This window comes from Pinus tabuliformis, chromosome 2_2, assembly GCF_031772625.1.
Source record: "Pinus tabuliformis cultivar Carrire ecotype Pingquan chromosome 2_2, CPIR1, whole genome shotgun sequence".
NCBI classification, from domain to species: domain Eukaryota; kingdom Viridiplantae; phylum Streptophyta; class Pinopsida; order Pinales; family Pinaceae; genus Pinus; species Pinus tabuliformis.
The window spans coordinates 761322289-761338491 of record NC_142300.1 but is presented as its reverse complement, the minus strand read 5'-3'; positions in this window follow the sequence as shown (position 1 = coordinate 761338491).

Genomic DNA, 16203 nt, shown 5'->3' with positions numbered 1-16203 from the left:
TTCGTTACACTTATAAGAATGGATTATTGGAGTTACAAAGTTGCTGGATTTAATCAAATATATTATTTTCCTCACCTACACTTGTCTCCATCCTTACTTTTGCTACTCTTGGGGTATCCATCTTCACCATGAGTAACATGATATTAATATTAAAAAGTAATAACATTTTAATTTGTGCAAACCTTGAGCCCTAATAAGTTTGAGAAGATATTAAATTGTGTATTTCCTAATAGTTAATGAAAAATACAAAAAATGTTAGCGTATTATAGAATAAGTAGAAAGAAAAAGTCTTTGAATACCTTCTCTCTTTTTAACTATATTTCTTAACACCTTCTCTCCTTTTAACTATCTTTCTTAAATGTTTGTATCTTTTCATCTTAGTTATCTCCCTAAATATATAACAACTAACTATATGTTTCCTTTTTATTTTTCTATTTAAAAAATGCAAACAAAATCCATAATCCACTTCTATAACTACCATAAAAGAGTGTAATGAGTTTGATCAATAAAATATGAAAACACTTAAATTTTGATATTCTTGTGAACAAAAATAACAACAAAATAACTCTAGGATGAATGAATAGTGTTTCCGCACACCACATATCGTTAATAATACTAACTCATACCTCCATCTCAAAAATTCATTCTATAACCCCCTAAACCCTAAACCTATAACTCAAATGGCTAATGCCTAAAGCACAAGTGCGAACTTCTCTAATCTTAAAAAGTCAAATTGCTAATCCCTAAAGCACAAGCGCGATCTTCTCTAAACTCAAAAATATTCAGCATTATCTTCATTTTGAAGTAAATCATTCCGGTTGAAAAAGAAAATGAAAAAAATCATTAAAAAAGGTATAAAAATACTTTGTAAATGAATTAGAATAATAATTTGTTTCAGTGTCTATCCAATCAAAGAAAAATGAAGACGCACGTATCTATATCGATGGAATAAGATGCACATATTTTAAGTGTATCTGATATGAATTCAAAGAATGGCATGGCAACTCTAATTATAATGATGGAAAACGATCCCAGAACAATGATTAAGATAGTGATTTACAGGCTACCAGGCAAAATAATCAGCAAGAGTGAGCTTGTCTCGTTCAGCGAAAATAAGACTAGAAGAGGTCTGTAGAGAGTTTTTCTGCCTGAGGCTGTGATAGTTAGACTCTGAGAGAGTAAGATAATAGTTATCACTTTGTTTTTATTCCACGTTATTTAACATGGGATTCATGTCTTCCATTTCGATTTTTTTGTTAAGGGCGGGAAGACCAAGTTTGAGTTGGGAGAGGAAGACTTAGAGGCGTGTGAAGACTTAGATCATTTCTTGGCATATCCATTCTGGGTACACCGGAAACAAAACTGGCATCATTCATATGAAGGCTCTTTAATAATTTGAGAAAGGATAAATTCCTTTTATCACCAAGCGTAGCTTCCTGATGCAACAATGGATTCCAACATTCAGACGACAATCTCACGAACTCGTGCATCGATTTTAACATGGTTCCATATGAACTCGATTACTCATGTTCTATTTAGTTTCACTTTTCCCTAGTATTACCGTTCATACGTGATTTATATTGATTTAAACCTTGTATGGTGTAAGTTTCAACTCATCTCAGATGTGTATTATTAATGCAAATAGACATACAATACTACAGAAGTTAGAGTGAATATAAACAGGATTTAACACCGTTTTAATAAAATCATTTCCCATCAAAAATATGTTTCCCGTGGTTCAAAGCACGTCTCAAAAGACAGGGATCCAAAAATTTTACGCGTAAAATACTGGAAAAATGCTCTATCACGGGAAAAATGCTCGTCAAAGTCTATCTCTGGATCCTAGGAATGCTCTATCCAACATCCCCAAATATGTGTGCCTCTTGGGAACTATAGATTTGAGGTCTACCACCCTGATACAATCGAAAATCCTTTTTGCCATGATTTTTGCCACATATCCAACACTGCAACTATCCACTACCTATGGTCTGTTGCTCTCTAGTGACCCATATCACTTCTCAACTGCATTAAACTTCTTATAAGGTGAAACATATTCCTTATTCCCTTCATCCTAAGGTATTACCCACTTTAGTGGCCACTTTCCTTTAGTCTTGTCATTCCCTTTCTAGCCCTACTTAGACTCGATCTTACGCTTCGATTGCCCATAAGAGTGCTTCAACTTGGTAATGACTTATTCCAACGATCCAAGCTCATCATACTCAATCTGATCTTTAAATGCTAATGGAAGTCCACTGATAAATCTCTGAAATTTTATCTTCTCATTTTTAATATATGGCAAATACCTCATAAACTCTACGAACTTAGTCGTGTACTCCTCATATTTCATCGATCCCATCTTCAACTCATAGAACTCATTGGTCTTACCATCATAGTACTTTTCTAACGAGTACTTATTCCTAAAGAGTATCTTGAATTTATGCCAACTCAACTCCTTTGTCCACATGTTTCTCACACGATTCACATATTCCCACTAGATGTCTACATTCCCTTTAAGACTAAAAATAGCTATCCCAACCTTCATGTTCTCTATATGATCGTGCATCCCAAATAACTTCTTCATTCCACGCAATCGTGCCTCTACATCTTCCACCTTGTTTAGTTTTCCATTGAATGTAGGTGGCTTGGATTTTATGAACTCATCCGACAAATATCCCCTCTCACTCCTCCTATAAGGATGATAGCGACAATAACCATGATACCTATCAGAACTAGAACTATAGTAGATCCCATATCCACTACCTCTCCTATCAGGTATATCCAAGAACCTACCATCTCTGACTATTTCATCCTTGTCAAACTTGTTCCCACCATTAAAGATCATACCATATGACCCATTAGTCATGTCCTCTTGTCCATAATTGATCTGTGATTAGCCCTGTCTCTGAAAGTTTGACAAACTCTGAAGGATAACTGCATTAACCTCTTCTTGTTGCTCTCGTTCCCTAGAAAGTATTTCCTGTGATTGAATGATTATGTCACTGTCCTCCTTGCAACTTCTATTTTCTACCTTTTAACTTCTCAGAGTGTTTTGTATATCAGGAGAGTACACATCTCTTTGTTGCTCATCTTATTTGTAAGATGAATCTTGTAAAATGTAATCCACCATTTACTAGTCACATTTGATCTTCTTCTTCCTACAAACATACCATGTTAGATAAACCAAATATAAAAATATCAAACATACCTTAGTGAAGTTTAGGGGAAGCTATCTTGCTTGCAAAATTATTCCAGGTTAGCACAATACATGTATATATACATAATCATGTCGATATATTGAAATCATGCATGATAAAAATAACTCCATAAAATGATATCATGCACAAGGACCCTAATGATGACAATACATGAATAACAACCATAGAGACACTAACATGCATGCTTAACAAGCATATTTTATCCATTTAGTCCAAGTATTGAACCATGATTTGAGACTAACTTGTAACAACTCCTCCCACATTTACCCAGTTTCTTTAGCCTATTAAGGTAAACATGAGCCGGGGTCTACTATGACTTGACCCAACCTCCTAATTATAGTTAAGGAAGTGGAATCGAAAAATAGAAACTTTACTGACCTTCCTCAAGAGCTGCAAAACACCTAGGACATGAAAAACCACTCCCAATGCCCAAATCTTAAGTTGGAATGTCTTTTTAGTGACCTAGGATCGTAACCACATGCATGACAAGGCTTCCATGTAGTTGAGGGCGTCCAACCGCATTCATAAGCCTACCAGGTTACGGTTGTGACATCAATTCTCCAATTCAGAGTGTGTGATCCTAGATTCTAAGCTACCATTTTAGGCTAGCCTTTAGAACATTCTTCAGAACTAATTGAGGCATTCCTCTATGGTAATTAACCTCAAGACAGATCCCTTCCTATAAAAATTGATCAAAGACTTGACCTATCCACGCCTAACCATGACAGTCATTTTGTCAAACATATGGAGAACATGTAATCTACAAGTCATGAATGCATATTTAAACATAGGGGTCTGAAACTTATCTGAGATTCACCAAGAAGGTGTAACACCATCTCATAATAGCTACAATAATATTTGTTAGTTCATGCATTCATTAACCATTCATCAATTAACCAAAACATATCAAGATCCATAGTTAAAACTTGTTATGGAACCATGCTTATAACCATCATATAATCAAAATAATAATCATGATAGAATAACCATCAAAGCCACATAATAAAAAGTATAAGAACTCATGAAATGAAATAAGAAAATGTCTCTTATTAACATATACAAAATCCAACCATGTCAGGGACTTCCGCATACTACCCGAGCATAGATTTAGCTGAACCAAATCTTTCTTTTAGCCAATCACCCCCATGCCATACTCTAAGAATGAATGTGGGATTCAATACATAAATAACTGGCTCTTCCCGGAGATTAAACCACCTCCATCGTCATTCTCTCGCAAGCTCTCCAAAACCGATCAAGGGATCACATAATAAAACAAATACATAAACAACCAAGGCTTCCTAGAGATTAAACCGTCTCCACCCTCAGGCTATTTCGATCCCTCCAAAATTGATCAAGAGATCCCAATGCCCAAACAATCTTGGATGCCTCAAAATTTCTTCACCATTACCTTGAGGAATTTTCCTATATCCACCCACATATCGACGACTTCTTGGATATTAAACCACCTCCACCCCCAACCCTTGTGAATTTCCTGAAGGCCACCTCCCCCATTCCAAAACCATTCGGCAATCTGAAGCTCAACCAAATAGAAGAACCCCATCACACCATCGCTATCTGGAAATGGAAAGGTAAGGTTGAAACCACTGTCACATCCAACAAAACTCATTCCAATGATAGAAAGAGAACAAAATGCATACATGCATTTACCATGCATTCACAAACCAACTAGGAAACCACACATGCAACTTGTTACTTGCATGTTTTCCTATTGAAGCTATTTGATCCAATTTTTCCTTGCCTTCCTTTGCTTCTTTTTCCTTCCTTTTCCTTCATTTCCCTTCCTTTCTCTAATGCTAGAGTGCTCCAAAAATGCTCTAAGTGTGAAAGAATATGAGAGATTATACAAAGCTTTAAAACTGAACTGAAAAACGTTAATCAACAAAAAAAGTGAACTAATCCTTTGAAGTATTTTTCTCAATGAGGGCTCTATTTTTTTCAATTTCCTCTAATTTTGATTAAATCTTCCTCTCATCCAAACCTGTGACCTTTCATCTCTCTTTTCTCCTATTTTCCTTTATTTTCGTAAATAAAATGTCAATTAATGCATCTTTTCCTTTTCCAATTCCTTTGTCAATTTCCTTAGCCATATTAAACCGAAATGAACACTCACTTAGATATTTTTTCCAATATTCAGTTTGGAATACATGTCCCATGGCCTTGGTATTATTTTTCCTTTATTAAATTTATTAAATAGACATTTAAGCAATTATAAAATCAAAAAAAGTAATGTAAAAATACCCATTCTGAATATGAGATGCAAATCATCATCATTATCCATCTAATAAACAACCATAACAACTATCGTACATAGTGTTTCATTTGTTGGAATATATGGTATAAATAAACCTTTACATTAAGAGAACTTATCCTAATCAATTTGGATAGAAGTGGAAGGTGCTTTTAGTAGAATGACCAATTCGATTCTTCCATTAGAATACATTCTTAGAAAAAAATGAATGCTAGATACTTTTACATGAATTTATTTGAAGGATCTTCAAAGTTTTTACTGCTGCCTTTTTTATTTATGTGGTTGGTGGAGTAATGACAAAGATTGGTAGATCCATCTATTTAAGGAATTTTGGGGGAATATTTTTACATTTATAGAATATTGAAAGAAAATTTAGAGATTTTATATTTCATATTTTAGCCTTGTCTACTTATGCAATTATGCTAGTATGAAGGGATGTCATTTCTCTATTCATTTCCTTTGTTGGTTTTAGATTATTTTATAGTTTATTTTGCTAGATTAAGGGGTTTTGTTTGGATAAAAAAATTGAATTTTATTTAAAATAGGGGGTGGTTTATTTTGCTTTATAGGGGATATTGTGGAGAACCATGGGAACTATTATCTTACCTGCCTAGGATTGTTTGGCCTTCTTATAAAGCAATCAAGAATAAGAATTCAACTAAACAGTTTATCATCATGTCAATTCTCTATGATCAGAGAACGACATTGTAGAAACCCATAGAATTATGGGGAAGAACCCTAATATTGATAGAAGGAAAACAGATCCCATGCGGTTGCAAAATTATATGGTTTCTAATCTAGTTACTTTTGAAAAATGTTATATCGTATGGCCTTCTCTTAGTTCCTAAGCAAGTGTAGACTGGGAGAATATTTATTTTGTGAAGTGGCTGCATAGAACCCCATCAAAGCTTGATGTAGATGGAGCTTTGCTTGGATATTATTTTTCAATTTTATATGTTTAATTTCATTTTTCTTCTTATTAGTCCCTGCTGCAGGCACAACTAGGACTATAGTAATGGATTGACCATCTTGGAACATTAATTCTAGCTGCTTTAAGTCTTTACTGCCGCAAATAACCAAAGTATTTACCCTACCAATGTATCTAATTGATTTCATCATGTTATTTGGCCTCTTCCCGAGGAGGAGGCAAGTTAAACCATATGTTATAGTCATTTATTTCTTGTGCATTTTTTAGTTTAATGGAGGCTTTAAACTAATGTTAGCATAAGTTTGGATGAAATTTCATGCCAGGAATTAAAAGTATGAAGTATCTGCCCATGTGACAAGGGCAGGTTTCTAGTTTATGTGGCAAGGTTTCCAAAATTGCAGCATTTGCTCCTCCACGTTTTATAACTTTGCATGGGTGTACGCACTTGTCAGCTCGCCCGACCACTGTGTCGGCCCCAATTAATACTTGTCATGTGCCTCAGTTCAAATTATTTTGTGCCTGCAGGAGCGCCGTGGAGAAAAACTAAGGGAGGAGCAGTGTATGCCCTTGTACCCATGATTTGGCTTCTGGACTGATTCAGTGGCTTGTTCAGGCTCCATAATAGTGGATTGTTCAGGGTCTATAACACTTGCTTATTGTGCTACTATACCTGGAGTAGCTGGTGCATCAAAAACCATGTTTAATGTATTTCAAAAGGAAAACATGACAATTTCTCACTGGTCACATTGAAGCTGGCGTTGGCTAAGGCACTACTGCGGGCCAAGATGTAGAAGGTATGGGTTCTTTTCTTCATTTGGATAGATTATAGTTAAGAAAGGTCGAGACTCGAAAGTACTAAAATTGGGGTAAAAGTATAGACACATTGAATGTGGAGAACCTCTGATAGGTTTATGCTTGTATCTTCGCCAAGCCCACTTATCTAAGGGCGGTTCATCTTTCTTCTGCCTTCCATTCACTGGGCCAACTGGGACACATATTATTTTCTTCTCAACTGTCTTCCTGCAAACAATTTAGCGAAAAGAAAAGACAAAAATAGTGAATTTCCATCATCACAGTCTGCCAGGGCACTGTTGCAGGCCAAGATGTAGAAGGTATTCTAAGACAACCATAGGCAGTTTGTAAAATACGAGGTACGAGTTCTATGATGATATATATAAAGAATACACCAGAGATGAATTTTCTGCCTTGAAAGGGTTTGAAAAACACTGAAACTGGGGTTCTTTTCTTCATTTAGACAGATTATAATTAAGGAAGGTCAAGACTCGAAAGTACTAAAATTTGGGTAAAAGTATAAACACTTTGAATATGAAGAACCTTTGATAGGTTTCTTCTTGTATTTTCAACAAGCCCACTTATCTAATGACGGTTCATTGTTCTTCTGCCTTCCATCCGTTGGGCCAACTGGGACACATACTACTTTCTTGTCAGTTGTCTTTTTGCACACAATTTAGCGAAAAGCAAAGACAGAAATAGTGAATTCCCGTCATCGCAATCCCTTAAAATGCCCACCAAAGGAATCGAAGCTTTAAATAAAATATATCAGTAAATAAAAATTCGTTTCTAGGGTTCTACTTTTCATTTATTTATTTATGTTGTGAATCCGCGCTGGAGGTTTCAAAAAGTTAGCACATTTGGGAGTTAAATTATCATGGAAAACTATACACCTTTAGGAGCTTGCTGACTGACTCAAGACGCTAAAGAATTTAAAGAAGAAATAAGCTAAAGAATTTAAAGCAGAAAAATGCTACTGAATTACTAGTAGTCCTTTACCAATGAAAATATTGCCCATGACAACGCGCTACCTCTGCAGGCACTCTTTAGCTCCTCCTTTATATCTGCTATTATGACACTTTCTTAATGTGTCACTCTTCTCTGTGTAACAGTATATTGAACAGCACTGGTTACTTTGTAATCACAACATTATATGAGTTAAGTGTCATGTAATCGCAGCTCAAAATGTGTCAGATATATTTTGCAAGTTGAACCAACACCTTCAATATGATTGCTTACCTACATGGAGTATTCGACCGAACAAACCTTGATATCTCACATTCTAGTTAGTGCACGAGACTCTTTGCTCGCTCAATTTTAGTGAAGCAGGTAATCCATGTGGTCAGGTTCCTTGCCCATGATTTTGTCCCAAATAGTGCAGTAGATCTCATTTCATAAATGCTGGTGTTGGTGCCCAAATTGCATGTGCTCTGGATGCTCCATCCATGCTGCTTATTTTTCAACAACATCATCAATAACTGGAACATTCACTGGGTTAAACCGCTTCAAAGTCATTCACTACCACTAAATTCACATTTGTATTTATATCTTATTTATATCTGGAACTGTGCGAAGGTCTAAGTGGACATTTGATCTACATTGATGATGGTTTAAGATCTTGGGTCACTTGGCTCAACTAAGTAAACTGATTCAACTGGATCTGTATCCCCACCGGTACTATAGCTTTTTCTCGATAAACAAGGACCACTGGCTCTATTTCTGGTGCTTCCACCTATGCTTCTAGTGGTGCTTCAACCGCTTCTACTATTTTAGACTCAGACAACACCTAGTTGCATCAACCATTCAGTGGAGCAAACCATGCCTGTGCGAAAACCATGGAAAACAGATAGATAACATAACGTTTTGCGTTTTTCTTACTAAGACATTCACATGTACCTGTCTCAATTTCATACTCTACTGCGAAGTGGCGATGTGGCTTGCATGCAAGCACGACGTGGACCCACAAATTTGTTGCATTGTTTTTATCAATATATAGATTTTTTAATATTAACACATGGGTTGCATGCAACCTCATAGTTGTTCTTTTCATTTTCTTTGAGTCCATTTCAAGTAAACGAGAATACAATTATTATTGACAGCATTGTAACTCAGTAGAGTGGCGTGAAGTTGAAGCTAACAAACTACAATATAATTGTACGCAGTTATTTCCTAAGACATTTACGTATATTCAAGTGCTTCAGATTTTTCCTTGATTTTCATTAATTGCTTGTTGTAATGAGTCTCCATTTCGCTAGGGATGGTGGCCTTTGCATGGTCCTAATTGGAACCCCGGTGTTTGTAGTCCTGTGCGCTGCCCAAAAGTAATCTACGCTCTTCTCCCAACTCAGCGTCTGGCAAGCAAAACACGCACACAATATATATATATATATATATATATATATATATATATATCTTTTCGTACCGAAATAATACTCCCAACTCAGCCTCCTGCAACAAATATAGTTCAGATAAATTCTATAATGGTTTTCCAATCGCAGTTGCATGGTAATAGTTTCGCCCCCACAGTCTATTGATAATGTATGGACAGCCTTTGAAAGTTGTGTATAGCCTCTCAAATGCAAACCTGCAAATGCACAAGACTGCACTTCACAACTACAATTTGCTCCCACCATTGTTTTCGACATTCACATAGGGCAGGGAATCGATGCTGCACAGGCCCTCTTGTTCTTCTAAAAATGTGAAATATTGTTCATACTGAAAAGGGAGAGGTGGTCAACTAAAAAAGAATCTTGTCGTGGAGAAGGTCACAATATTGAAACGTGGGGAAACAATAAAGAATGCGATAGGGAATAAAGGGTAGGTTAGAAAATAAAAATAAAAAAATTAATTGGTCATTCAAGTGATAGGGTTATTGTAAATAATGTAGAATCCAGGTTTGCTAGTCTTAAGTGAAACAAATATAGCTGGGAATCGAAAACAGTTGCCGAGGTTTGTGGGGAGGAGAGTAAAGAAAATAAAGCCGTTAGGAACACATAATGCGAGGATGGAGAGTAAAGAGAATAAAGTCGTTAGGAACACTTAATGCGAGGATGTCAACCTCGATGAAATGATAAATGATTTAATAATATCAATAGATCCTCTATGTCTCGACCCAAGTGTTCTTCGAAAGGAAGGATCTGGAACCTTGCAATCTGTCAAGGGTCAAAACATCAGAGACTATAGGGAATGAGTTCGATATGTTGAAAGATTTCCAATCTGTATTTTATTTTGATGGCACGGATGACACAAAATTTGGAAATCCCTCTATAGTGGTTTTGCCTCTCTTATTTTTGAGTTATAAAATTTGGTGTACTGCATATTCCAACAATCCACCTCTATGTACCTTACCATTTCCTAAGTTCTATATACAACACAGGATATATATCCCAATGGATTTGATTGATGCCAACCAATATTCCAACAACTTTGAATACATGGAATTTTCTCTAGTGTCACCTTCTAAAGGGAAGGTAGATTCAGCCTTACCCGTTGCTCCAGAGAAATTCCAGTCTGCCTTTTCTATTGTTCTAATTCTTTTCAGTTTGCAGTAGATACCTATGCAACACAAGATTTGAGATGCTTGTTGGGTTTCGACTAACTAACTTCTCTCATAATATGGTATAGAAGTTGTATATTCATACAAAAGCATTGTGATGGTAGTTATTTCTTTTCATGTTGGAGGCATAGTTACCAAATTCGAATTCGAATACGAATACGAATTCGATTCGATACGGAAAAAATTCGATTGATTAAAATTCAATACGGAAAAAATTCGAAAATATAGAACTTATAAATTCGTTATATTTTTAAATTTTAAGAAAAAAAATTATATTTTTTAGATTAAATTATTTTCCTTCGATTATTTATAAATTGAAACAATTAGAAATATCGTACTTGTATATAATATGATATAAATTAGTTTTTGGAAAAACAAATATACTCAAAAATATTATTTTGTTAGAAATATCATTTTCAAAAAAATAGCAACCTCAAATCAAAGATAAAAAATAACGTGAATATTGATTAATAATTTAAAAACTAAATATCTAATTAACTCTTTTAGTGAATCAAAGATAAAAAATAACGTGAACATTAATTAATAATTTAAAAACTAAATATCTAATTAACTCTTTTAGTGAATCCTGTTTTAGTGAATCCTGTTAGAAAGCACATTGTAGAGGAATTATTTATGTTGTAAATTCTGTTCCTCCAGTGAAAGGCTGCAAATCCTATGTTTTTGCCATCTATTCCCTCTACTGACTGATTGTGGGCATGTCGAGTCCGCATTTCCTGCTCTCCCTCATCCATAATTCTGACTCCATCCACGTCAGTTTGGTCAGGTAATTACATTCTGCATTCATCGAATTGAATTTAATCGTATTTTCACCGAACCGAATCGAATTGCCGAATATTCGAATTTTTCAGCCTGATTCGGTCGAATTTGGTAACTATGGTTGGAGGTATAGTAGGAGGATGATGTTGCTGGAAAGTTGCACAATGTTTAAACCTCAGATTTTTTTGATGTGAGAGTTTGGTCAAATCAAGATAAATTGGGATATAATTTTTTTTATCGTGCTACTATACTATAAAATGTAGTGTATTTTTTACTTTGTATATATTTAAGCTAAATAAGTCTGGTTGACGGACCATGCTACAATAGTGTATGGAAGGATTACATGTTTTCAAGGTATTTCTTTATAGTTGCTTGATGTTGGGTATGTAGTAGATAAACTCTGAAGAATGGGAAGTTACTTGAGGCATGCTTTTGAGATAGTTAGAGAGTGGGGAATGCCTTGGATGGCCTTCAAAAAGCGATGTAAATTGGATAGTCGGTTTTGTTACATGGATGATTATGTTTGGAAAGAACTTAAGGAGATCGTTCCTGCCACTTTCGTTTAGGTTTGAGTTACAATAACAATCATAATTCCTCCAATAATGTTGTGAATCATGATGTTTTGGACTAGTTTTATTACTATGAGATCTTTTCGTTTTCTATAAGAATATGTTTGACTGAAAACATAATCAGACAAATTCAGTGATAAAGATAGTAACGTATATGTTTATGGGACAAGCTCCGGTACAAGTATTTTTGTATCTATTATGAATTATATGATGTTTTCATTGTATTGTATCATCATGGATACTTTCGTAATAGAATTTGATGTAATTATTTTGCAAATAGATCTAACTCTGGATTGGAATCCCCGATGAACCAACATGGAGCTTATGACCTTGGAGAGTTCGAGCAGTCTCTCACCTGGAATCTGGACACTAAGGGAGGTCATCATTCTCGCCTTTTAGAGACACGTAGGTGTTCACTATAACCATTAGCCTCTCTTTTTCTTATTGATCTCATGTTTATACTCCCCTCATCTATAGGAAATTTTTTTTTTCTAGGTTTTTTAATTGGCTTTTTAAATTGACTATAATATTTGAAAGAATAATTTCGGCGTAAATCACATGTAGACAGACATTTGTCGACACATTTCGAACCAACAAGTGTGGTCAGGACAAGTTGAAGAAACAGATCTAGCTTAGCATGTTAAATAGTCTGAGCAGAGACTCCAACGGCTAAATCGACCAACGGCTAATTTTGACCTTAGGACCCAGGTCAAATTATTATTCATTAATTTAATATTATTATTATGTTTAATATTAATACATAAAATATTTTTAATGTTTAGTTTTGAAAATTAATTAATTAATTAATTAATATATATATATATATATATATATATATATATATATAGATATATTAAAGTTATAATATTAGGTTATTAAGATAAAAGTTAGGATTAAAAAATAAATAAAATAATTTTAGTGGTTAGCTTAAGAAGATAATTTACTTATTTATTTAAATTATTTACATATATAATAATAGGTTGTTAAGGACGAGAATAATTTCAATGGTTAGGTTAAAAAGTAATTTATTTATTTATTTATTAATAATCTCCTCTATATATATATATAGATATAGATATATATATATATATATAAATAAATTAAAATCATAAAGTTAAGGTTTAAAATATAAATAAATAAAATAATTTAAATGGTTAGTTAGAAAAGGTAATTTATTTAATTTAATTAAATTATTTATTATTATATATTAATAATATAGTTTTAATATAAGTAATTTTTTGTTTAATTAAATTATTTATTAAATATAATTAATATTATATTAGTAATATAGTCTTGATATTAATATATTAATAATATTAGAAGTCAAATTATTATTTATTAATTTAATATTATTATTATTTTTAATATTATTATTATTTATAAGTGTCATTTCTCAAATCATGGAGGGAACGATAAACCCTAGCTTCGTAGACGCCGCCTCCACTCCTTCGGATGCTGCCTGGTCCTTGCTCGGCCATGCTATGGACACCGGAGCACCTTTCAGCCCCAGAGCGCTGATTTCCCCCTTAAACAATGATCTGCAGGCTGGAACGATGATCCCTATTTTATTGGATGCGGCCTCTCTTCCTCTGACCGCCGCTTGGCCTCTCTTCAGCCTTGAGGTTATTGGCGAAGTGCGTTTCAGCCACAGGACGATGGTTTTCCCTTTAAGCACTGAAATGCAGGTATTTCATCTTTGTCTGGAAGCTTCCCACGCCTCTCTAGCTTCCGCTCGGATTTCTGGGGCTGCCAGACTTTGGCCCTCCATGGCGACTTCGGGCTTTTTTTGCTTACCTCAGACTACAAACATGAAGGCCAAGGATGACCAGGTGGATCATTTTCATGCTTTTCCTCAGATGACAACAAACAGGAAGTTGTTCTGTAATCTGGAAGGCTGCTCAACCTTCTTATCTCCTCCTCTGCCTCCCAAAGTCAGCCAGTACTCTGTTTTTAAATTCCAGAATTTCCTCAGAACCCTGGATCTATCTGGACGGGCCTTATGGAGGCCTGATAGAGCAGGTTGCATCAACAGTCTCAATGAAGATGGATTACCCCCATCCTCTTCTCTCATGCCCTTCAGGCAAATTCAGAGAAAGAATACCCAGCAAAGCTCCCGCCTCCCCTTGTCTCAGATCTGCAGAGGAAAGAGGAGCTCTGATTTTTTTGTCTTGTTTTAGATACAAATCAAGCTCATTTCCAGTAAAACCCTGCTACAATGGGTGAATCCCAGAGATCTAGTGCAGTACCTCAAGCACGCACTGTATCTCAAGCTGGGGATCCCTTCGGCAGCTCAACGGCTTCTCTACGAAGGTAAACAACTTGAGGATCCATACTCTCTTTCTTTTTATAGTATTAAAAGAAATGCTTCCATTAGTATTGCCCTTCGTTTGAGAGGGGGAGCTGCAGGACAATCATCTTCTGCCAAGGTATACTCATACAAAGAGGTTGTCCATGCACAGAAACAGGAAAAAACAGTTCCACTAGTCCAGACTCCCAAACCTTTTCTGGTGGACAAACTGGAGGAAACCCCCTCAATCGAAATAGGGCATCCAACGCTGGATGAGCAAACCCAAAAGTTTGCAGAGCACGGTATTATATGCAGATTCAATGGGCTATGGCCGCGCATAGCATACCTCTACCAGTGGATTCACTCTAACTGGACCAACAACTGTCGAGTTCTGTTATGCTCAAAAGGATTTTTCATTACAGTGTTTGCTTTTGATGAGGACTACCAAAAGGCCTTAAAAGAAGGGCCATGGTTCTAGGGTTCAGCAGGTCTATTCCTCACCCCCTGGTTCCCAGACTTCGATCCATCCATAGCAATCATCACCAAGCTCCCAATTTGGGTCAGACTACCTAACCTCCTGGCACATCTATGGCACTTCGCAGTGTTCCAAGGGATAGGTAACTCTCTAGGCCACCTTCTAGACACAGACACGTCTAGAGGAGAAAAGGACCTATACACCTTTGCCAGAATCTGTGCAGAAATAGACATGAGCAAAGGTCTCCCGGACAAGATCAATCTCAAGATTGGAGACTTCCACTGGACTCAGAACTTTGACTACGAGAACACAGCGTTCCGCTGTCGCAACTGCCATCTCACAGGTCACCTTCAGAGCTCTTGTCCCTCGATGCCAGCACAAAAAAAGAAAGCCAATCCTAAGCAGAAATCCAAAAGCTGGAAGCATCATGATCCTCCACCCATGGACGATTTTGATTTCAGCTCGGATGAAGAGGAGGAGAATGAGGAGGAAGTGGATGCAAAGATGGCACAGGATCCGCCCTCGGCTGCGCCTGAAAATTTGTCCGTCTAGCCATTCTCCCAGAAAAGAATTCATGAATCTTCTACCTCGGATTCAGATAAGGAAAACTCTCAGTCAACCCAGCTCAATTTGCAATCCATGCCAGCTCAACATTGCCCTCCTGAATGGGTCAAAGTTGGTAAAAAGAAAGGGAAAAAGTGCCGAATAGTTGACTCTGCCCATGTTGGGTAGAATCCTATTCTATGCTTTCGCTCCCTGGTTCTTCTAGTTAATTCATGCTCATCTCTTCCTTCTTCTCACTTCTTCTAGGAGCCGAGGTGGATAGCATATCCTTTCCGGCTGCCTGTGCTCCTGCTTCTCCTGGTTGTATTTTCCTGATGTACATTACTTTCCTTTAATAGACTTAATCTTTACCGAGAAAAAAATATTATTATTATTTATGGAAATAAGTTAAATTAGGTAAAATTATATAGATAAATAAAATACTTTTAATGGTTAGTTTTAAAAACTTTAATTTAATTTAATTTATTTAAATTATTTATTAATAATTATATATATATATATATATATAGATATATATATATATATATATTAAAGTTATAATATTAGGTTATTAAGATAAAAGTTAGGATTAACAAATAATAAATAAAATACTTTTAGTGGTTAGTTTAATAAATTAATTAATTAATTTATTTAAATTGTTTAATAATTATTGTTAATATTATATATATATATATATATATATATATATTCTAATTAAAATTATAATAATAGGTTGTTAGGGACCAAAATAAAAGTAATTTATTTATTTATTTATTAATAACCTCTCATTCA